Source organism: Arachis duranensis, chromosome 7 (assembly GCF_000817695.3).
Source record: "Arachis duranensis cultivar V14167 chromosome 7, aradu.V14167.gnm2.J7QH, whole genome shotgun sequence".
NCBI classification, from domain to species: domain Eukaryota; kingdom Viridiplantae; phylum Streptophyta; class Magnoliopsida; order Fabales; family Fabaceae; genus Arachis; species Arachis duranensis.
Genome location: NC_029778.3, coordinates 36830767 through 36839490, shown reverse-complemented (window position 1 = coordinate 36839490; position 8724 = coordinate 36830767).

Here is an 8724-nt window from a genome sequence, read left to right as displayed (position 1 = left end):
TAGGATAGATTTAGCTTAATTACCTCTTAGATTTAGATTTTGATCTTGTGTTGATTTAGTTTTTCTTACAATTTCTTGTTACTGCATCCTTGCTCTTTTAGGTTTACTTGTTGTTTCCTTTTTTGTTGTTTTTAATCTTATGAACTTGTTAATTTTGATTTATATTAGTGCAATGTGATGTTTCTATGTTTATTGTTGCTTAAATGAGTTGCTATTATTGTTATCTTGCATTTGGTAGCTTTAGATTTTATATTTCTTGCTATTTTAATATGCTTTCATTTTATGCCTTCGTAGTATTTGATAAAATGCTTGGTTTAGTTTTAGAGTAGATTTTAGCACTCTTGGCTTGAAATTGAGGACTTAGGTTCTTTGATGTCATTGATGTCCAGTGTGATTGGTAATTTAGGGTTGTTAATTAGATTTAGGATCAATTATGTCCACTTGACTTTACCCTCCGATGTTAGAGGATAACTAAGTGGAATTAACCTTTTGTAATTATCATGTTGTGGTCAATGATCTAGGATAGGAAACCTTGACTCTTAATCCTTGCCATGAGTGTCTTTTAGCATTTATATTATCTTAGTTGTTAGCTTTACCTTTTTCCAATTTACATTTCCTATTCATCATTCTAAAAACCCCTAAAATTCTCATAACCAATAATATGCACACTTTCCTGCAATTCCTTTGAGAGATGACCCGACGTTTAAATACTCTCGATTTTTATTGGTTTGACTTAAGTGACAAACAAATTAAACTTTGATTGAGAGTTGTCTGTTGGTTTGGATCTATACTTGCAACGGAATTAGTTTGTGAAAATTTTGAACCGATGATTTCCCTCCATCAAGTTTCGGCACAATTGCCGGAGAATCGCAAATGTGGACTAGTTATTGGTTATTGTTAATATGTTGATATTGTGAATAGCTTGATTTTTGGTTTCTTTGCTAGTTTTTACTTAAAGTAAGAGTTTGTTTTCTTTATTGCTTAATAGTTTTTGTTTTGTTATTTCCTATTTTCACCATGAATTCTCACCCATTTGGCTATGAGTTTGGTTCTAACTATGTTGTAGGAAATGAAAATTTCAATGAGTTTGCATCAAGGATTTGGAAATCAAAGGTGGGAGGAGCCTCAAGCATATGGACGATCTTCATGGCAACAACCTCCTCCGGCATACTATGAGCATAATCCATCCCATGGTGCATATCCATCTAATAGATATGGTGGACCTCCTTGTGGTTATCTACCACAACTACCATATGCCTATGAAACCCCTCCTTAACATAGCCCTCAACTACCATACTCATAAGCCCCATACCACCAAACACCTCTATATGATCCTAGCCCATATCCACTATACCAACAACTATATGAGCCATATGAACCATACTTAGAGCCACCATAATATCTATATCCATTAATCCAAGAGCAACATGATCCTAATTATGTTAGCCAAGTGGAACAAGAGCCAATGGATCATCTCATGGAAGCGATGGATTTGCTTAAAGCAATCATGTTTCTCAAGGAGCAAGATGAAGCCCAAAAGAGGCACGAAGCTATCTGATGTTAGGGATTTATCGTCAATCTAGATTTCCACAAAATAGAATTCAATCGTTGAAAGTATAGTCTAGACCAACAATTAATTCCTACATCAAATGTTTTAAATTCAAATCCAAATAACCAAGATCGAGAGTACTTCAACCTCGGGTCGTTCTCCCTAGGAGTTGCAATGAAATGTACATTTATTGGCTGTGAGATAAACCATGGGGAATTGGGAAAGCAAGAGAGCAAGAAATATAAATAGTAAGAAAGCAAATAAACATGCAAGGAATGTAAATGGAAACTCTTGGCAAGAATTGGGGAATTTGGGATTCCTATCCTAGTTATGGATCACAAACATTGCAATTGTGTGGAATCAATTCAAATTAGTCAATCCTCCTTGAGAATTAGTCAAAAGCATAATTGATCTCAATCCATAAGTTCTAGTTAACTCACTAATTACTTAGTGAAAGACTAGCTTCAATGGAAACCAAACCAATTAACTATTCTCACATAATGCGGAATGGACATCCATAACTCAATTCCACCCAAACATCCAATTTCTCAACCAAGAGTGTGAAAACTAAATGTGTAAAAAATTAAACATCAAAACAATAAAAGTCAAAAGCAATAAAATGCAAGGAAAGGAAACTTCAAATACAAGTAAACCTCTTGGCAAGTAATTGAGAGCTAAGGCTACCTATCCTAGTCACTGACCACAAACACATGATGATTATGAAGAGTTAATCCTACTTAGTCAATCTTACATCGAAGATAAGTCAAGTAGGTATAGTTGATTTCAATCCCTAAGTCCTATGTCAACACTAAGGGGTCACATAGAGTCAAGGGAGACCAAATCAACTAACTACTCTAATGTATCAAACAAGAATGGATATCAAAGACTCAAGGATCACCAAAGTCAACAATTTCAAGCAAAGAGTGGAGAAAAACTAAGTAAAAACTAAGCCAAGCATTTTATCAAACACTTGGTGTGCATGAGAATAAAATAATATTAAATTGTAATAACAATTTCTAAAGCTACCAAAGCAAGAAAATGACAATGACAACTCAAGAAAGCAATAAATGATATGGAAACATAAATTGCATTAATTTAAAGTGAAATTAACAAAGAGTGTTCATAACATAAAAATGACAAGATAAAGAAAATAACAAAAGAAATGAAGAAGAACAAGATAGAAGAATAATAAATGACAAGGAAAAGTAAATGAAAGCAAGAATTAAAAGTAGAAATTACAAGAAATTAAACTAAGAAACCCTAATTCTAGAGAGAGGGGGGAGCTTCTCTCTTTAGAGAACTACACTAAAACATGATAAAAGCTAAACCTAATTGCCCCCTGATAAACCACTATTTTATGGTTTATCTTGTACTCAATTGAGTGGTTTTTATCAACTCTTTACCCACTTATTCATACTATTTGCATGGTTTTACATTTGCCTTCCTAATTATGTGCTTTGATTGAAAACATGCTTCTTTGAACTTATAATTTCTAATATTAATCCTCTCTTATCACCATTAGATGCCTTGATATGTGTGTTAAGTGTTTTCAGAGATTACAGGGCAGGAATGGCTCAGAGGATGGAAAGGAAGCATGCAAAAGTGGAAGGAATACAAGAAGTTGGAGAAATTGCTAAGCTGTCCAGCCCGACCTCTTCGCACTCAAAAGGCTATAACTTTAGCTACAGAGGTCCAAACGACGCGTTTCTAGTTGCGTTGGAAAGCTAACGTCCGGGGCTTCGATTTGATATATAATTTGTCATAGCTGCCTCGATGCCAGGCGACGCGAACGCGTGAGTCATGCGGACGCGTGACCTGGCAGGAAAGCAACCGCGCGGCCGCGTGAGCCCTGCAGCCGCGTCACTTTTCCGCGACCTGTACGGACCAGAAAGCGCTGGAAGTGACTTCTGGGCTGCTTTTGACCCAATTTTCAGCCCAGAACACACAAATTAGAGGCTATAAAGTGGGGGAATGCATGTATTCATAATTATTCACTCATAATTCACTTCTCATGATTTAGATTAGTTTTGAGAGGGGTTCTCTCCTCTCTCTCTTAGGATTTAGGATTTCTCTTAGTTTTAGGAGTGACTCTCAATCCCAGGTTCTTTATTTTTCCAATTAAATTTATGAACTCTTTCATGTTATGATTTTCTTTGAATTAATATTATTTGAGATATTTCAGTTATTATTGCTTTCTTTTAATTACATGATTATTGCCTCCCATCTGAAGGCATTTTTATTCCAGCAGTTTCAATTTTCTTTCCTTTTGGCTTTGGTTAAATAATTGGTGACTCTAGAGTTATCAAACTCATTGTTGACTGAAAATTGGAATTCATCCACTTAACTTACCTTCATAGTTAGAGGTTAATAAAGTGGGAGAAAAATCCAATTCTCATCACAATTGATAAGGATAACTAGGAAAGGACCTCCAGTTCTTAGACCTTGCCAAGGGTTTATTTTACAGCTATTATTATTTTATTTTACTTGTCATATAATATATTCGCACCTTACTTCCATAACCCCAATTTTACCTTTTTCATAGCCAATAATAAGAACATACCTCCCTGCAATTCCTTGAGAAGACGACCCGAGGTTTAAATACTTCGGTTATCAATTTATTTAGGGGTTTGTTACTTGTGACAACCAAAACGTTTGTACGAAGGGATTTTTGTCGATTTAGAGACTATATCTACAACGCGACTGTTTTTATGTCATTCTTTACTGGCAAAAATCCTAACGTCAAAATGGCGCTGTTGCCGGGGAATTGCAAACGTGTGCCTTATTATTGGTTATTGTAAATAATTTTCAAAAAAAAATATTTATCTTTTTTTTAAATCTTTTCTTTTTCAAAATATTTTCTTTTTGTTGATTTTTATTTTTATTTTGTCTCACTACTATGAACTCTCACCCATTTGACTATGAGTCTGGTTACAATTATGTTGCAGAAAGAGGAGATTATAATGACAACATGCACCATGGTTGGAACAATCAAAGATGGGAGGAGCCACAAGGATTTGATCAACCCTCATGGCAACAACCACCTCTAATGGACTATCAACAACCATTCTGTGATGCATATCAAGATGATGGCTATGGTGAGCGCTCTTTTGATTATCAACAACCACCACCATATGCCTATGAACCCCCTCCTCAACATGACTTTAGACCACCATACTCACAAGCCCCTTTCCGCTATTCCCCTCCATATGACCCTAACTCTCAACCACCATACTAACCATCTTATGAGCCATATGAACCATATATAGAACCACCCCAATTCCAACCCAATTACTCACAAGAACCACCACTTCAATATTCACCATCTCCATATCCATCAATCCAAGAGCATTATGATCCTACTTATGAAAACCGAGTGCATCAAGAGGCAAAGGATCGTCTCAAGGAAACAATGGATCGGTTTCAGGCAACCACTCAACAACTGGGACAAGTATTAATTCAATGGGCTTCTAGGCGCTTAAATATACAAGGCTCAGCCACAACTCCATGTGGACAGTCTACTGAAGAGCGTAGTATGAAGGAGATACCAGAAACTCCAGTGGACAAGACATGGAATGAATTCGTACTAGAACAAGTAGAAGAAGCTATCATTGTTCAAGAAGAAGAGTTGGTTGAAGATCTAGGAGATGCAGCCTCCATGGGAAAGACAAGACATAGAGGAGCTTCCTTCCAAGACGGTTGAAATTGATGCTAAGGAAGGTGTACAACCTCCAAGGCATATCACAGTTGAAGACTTGGAAGAGGTTGATCAAGAGATGGAGATTCAAGAAGAAGAAGCACAACCTCCCATGCCCTTGGAAAGCAATGAAGAGAAGATTGAATTGGAAGAAAGCTACCAAGAAGAAGAGGTTGAAATTGAAGAAGCTTGCAAGGAGGTGGTAATTATCAGAGAAGAGCACAAGGGAGTAGAGCTTGCAATTTCATTAAAAATATCTCCCCCTAAGTTGCCATCATCCTTCACAACATTCAAGTGGGTAAAATTCATATCCCATAGCTTTCTAATCCCACTTGAATATGGGCTACTGGAGACGGATGGTCAACTTAGAGCTCTTTGTGACATTAAGAGTAAGAGGAAGATAGCCGGTGGTAAGAATTGTCCTGCAAGGTTCATCATGGTTGAAAGCTTTAAGTTTAAACGCAAAGGTTGGTATAAAGCTCAACTGAATGGGTCTAGGAAGCTGTTTGGTCGCTGCAGTGAGAATTCAGATCACCTTTCACCCGGCTGGAAAAATGCAGATCAAGACAAAAACGGGTGTAAAGGTAAAGTTTGGGATCCTGGAATCTATTCTGACATTTGTCACTCCGGGAGCCTAAGAATCTATTTGCAGCTTCGTAAGGGCTTTATGTGCTTAGTTTGGGACCCCGGAGGTTACTGGAGATACAAACATTGGTGGGGATTCCTGGATCAGTACAAGCATAAGCCACCATGACAGGAAGCTCATCAAATGTCCAACTTAAGAACTTTAACTAAAAGTGCTAGGTGGAAGACAACCCACCATGGTATGATCGTTCATTTTTCATTTTTATTTAGTTTTATTTGCTTTTGAGTTTTATTTTATTTTATTGAACCTGGAATTTTGCATCATACTCATATTAACACTGCATTCTGCATTTTTCAGATTATAAAAAAAAGCGAGCACGCGACGCGACCGCATCAGCGACGCGTCCGCGTCGCAAGGAGATGGGAGACAATATTAATATGAACAGAGAGTTTCGCAGGAGCAGCGCTGAAGGCGTGCCAATGGCACAAATCGACCCACGCTACCGCGTCGCTGACGCGTCCGCGTCATATTCGAAATAAGGCCACCCGCGTGATCGCGTCGACCACGCGACCGCGTCACCCTGGATTTTGGCAATACTAAGTTTCGAACAGAGAGTTGTGCGACCGCGAGGCTGCACTCGCGCCACTAGCACAAATTGAGTCACGCGATCGCGTGCCCCACGCGTCCGCGTCGCCCAATGATGAGCGGATAATTTGTATGCTTTTTGGCATTGTTTTTAGTATGTTTTTAGTATAATCTAGTTAGTTTTTAGTATATTTTTATTAGTTTTTAGTTAAAATTCACTTTTCTGGACTTTACTATGAGTTTGTGTGTTTTTCTGTGATTTCAGGTATTTTCTGGCTTAAATTGAGGGTCCTGAGCAAAAATCTGATTCCAAGACCAAAAAGGACTGCAGATGCTGTTGGATTCTGACCTCCCTGCACTCGAAGTGGATTTTCTGGAGTTACAGAAGCCCAATTGGCGTGCTCTCAACGGCGTTGGAAAGTAGACATCCTGGGCTTTCCAGCAATATATGATAGTCCATACTTTGCCCAAGATTTGATGACCCAAACCGGCGTGGAAAATCAGCCTCAGAATTTCCAGCGTTAAACGCTGGAACTGGCATAAAACTTGGAGTTAAACACCCAAACTGGCATGAGAACTGGCGTTTAACTCTAGAAAACGTCTCTACACATAAAAGCTTCAATGCTCAGCCCAAGCACACACCAAGTGGACCCAGAAGTGGATTTTTACGTCATTTACTCATTTCTGTACACCCTAGGCTTCTAGTTTACTATTAATAGGATCTTTTGAGATTGTATCTGTACCTCATGACACTTTACACGTTTTCTTTGTGTAGTTTCCACGGCATGAGTCTCTAAACCCCATGGTTGGGGGTGAGGAGCTCTGCTGTGTCTTGATGGATTAATGCAACTACTACTGTTTCTCATTCAATCATGCTTGCTTCCATTCTAAGATAATACTTGTTCTTAACCCGGATGAATGTGATGATCCGTGACAATCATCATCATTCTCAACTATGAACGCGTGCCTGACAACCACCTCCGTTCTACCTTAGATTAAGTAGTTATCTCTTGGATTCTTTAATCAGAATCTTCGTGGTATAAGCTAGAACTGATGGCGGCATTCAAGAGAATCCGGAAGGTCTAAACCTTGTCTGTGGTATTCTGAGTAGGATTCAATGATTGAATGACTGTGACGTGCTTCAAACTCCTAGCAGGCGGGGCGTTAGTGACAGACGCAAAAGAATCACTGGATTCTATTCCGGCCTGACCGAGAACCGACAGATGAATTCCGCGTGCTGTGACAGACCATATGCAATCGTTTTCACTGAGAGGATGGGAGGTAGCCATCGACAACGGTGAAACCCTACATACAGCTTGCCATGGAAGGAGACTTGCGTGTTTGAAGAAGAAGACAGTAGAAAAGCAGAGATTCAGAAGATGGAGAAAAGTGTGATTGCAATTTCGTGCACCAAGTTTTTGGCGCCGTTGCCGGGGATTGTTGAGTTTGGACAACTGACGGCTTATCTTGTTGCTTAGATTAGGACTGTTTTATTTTTGTTGGTTTAGAGTCTTTTAGTTGAGTCTAGTTTCATATTCTAAGTTTGGTGTCAATTGCATGCTTTTGTTTTTTTTTCTTTTAATTTTCGATTTTTGCATGTTCTTAGTCCCTTTTTGATTTATAAAAATTCTAAGTTTCCTCTTTGTGTTTTTCCCTTAAAAATTTTCGAAAACTGTGTGTTTGATTTTCTAAAAATTTTAAGTTTGGTGTCTTTTTGTGTTTTTCTCTTTCCTCTTTTCAAAATCAAATCTTTTTCATAAAAATTTTTCAATCAATTCTTTCTAATTGCTATTTTCAAAATCTTTTTGATTAACTCATTGATTCAGTTTTCAATTTGCTTTGATCTTATTTTCTTTTTGATTTTCGAATTTTTATTTTAATTTTATTTTGTTTTATTCTATTTTTTTTCATAAATTCAAAAAAAAAAAAACAAAATTTATCCCCTTGCAATCATTATCATTTCCCTTTTGTCCATTATGGACCTAAGTGGGATTAATCAGTCCAAAAGGACTCTGGGGTCATATGCTAACCCCATTACAGCTGCATACGGGAGTAGCATCTGTACACCTCCCATCAAAGCAAGCAGCTTTGAACTAAATCCTCAACTTATTATCATAGTGCAGCAAAACTGCCAGTATTCCGGTCTTCCACAGGAAGAACCTACTGAGTTTCTGGCACAGTTTTTACAAATTGCTGACACAGTACATGATAAAGAGGTAGATCAGGATATCTACAGACTATTACTGTTTCCATTTGCTGTAAAAGATCAAGCTAAAAGGTGGTTGAATAACCAACCTACAGCAAGCATAA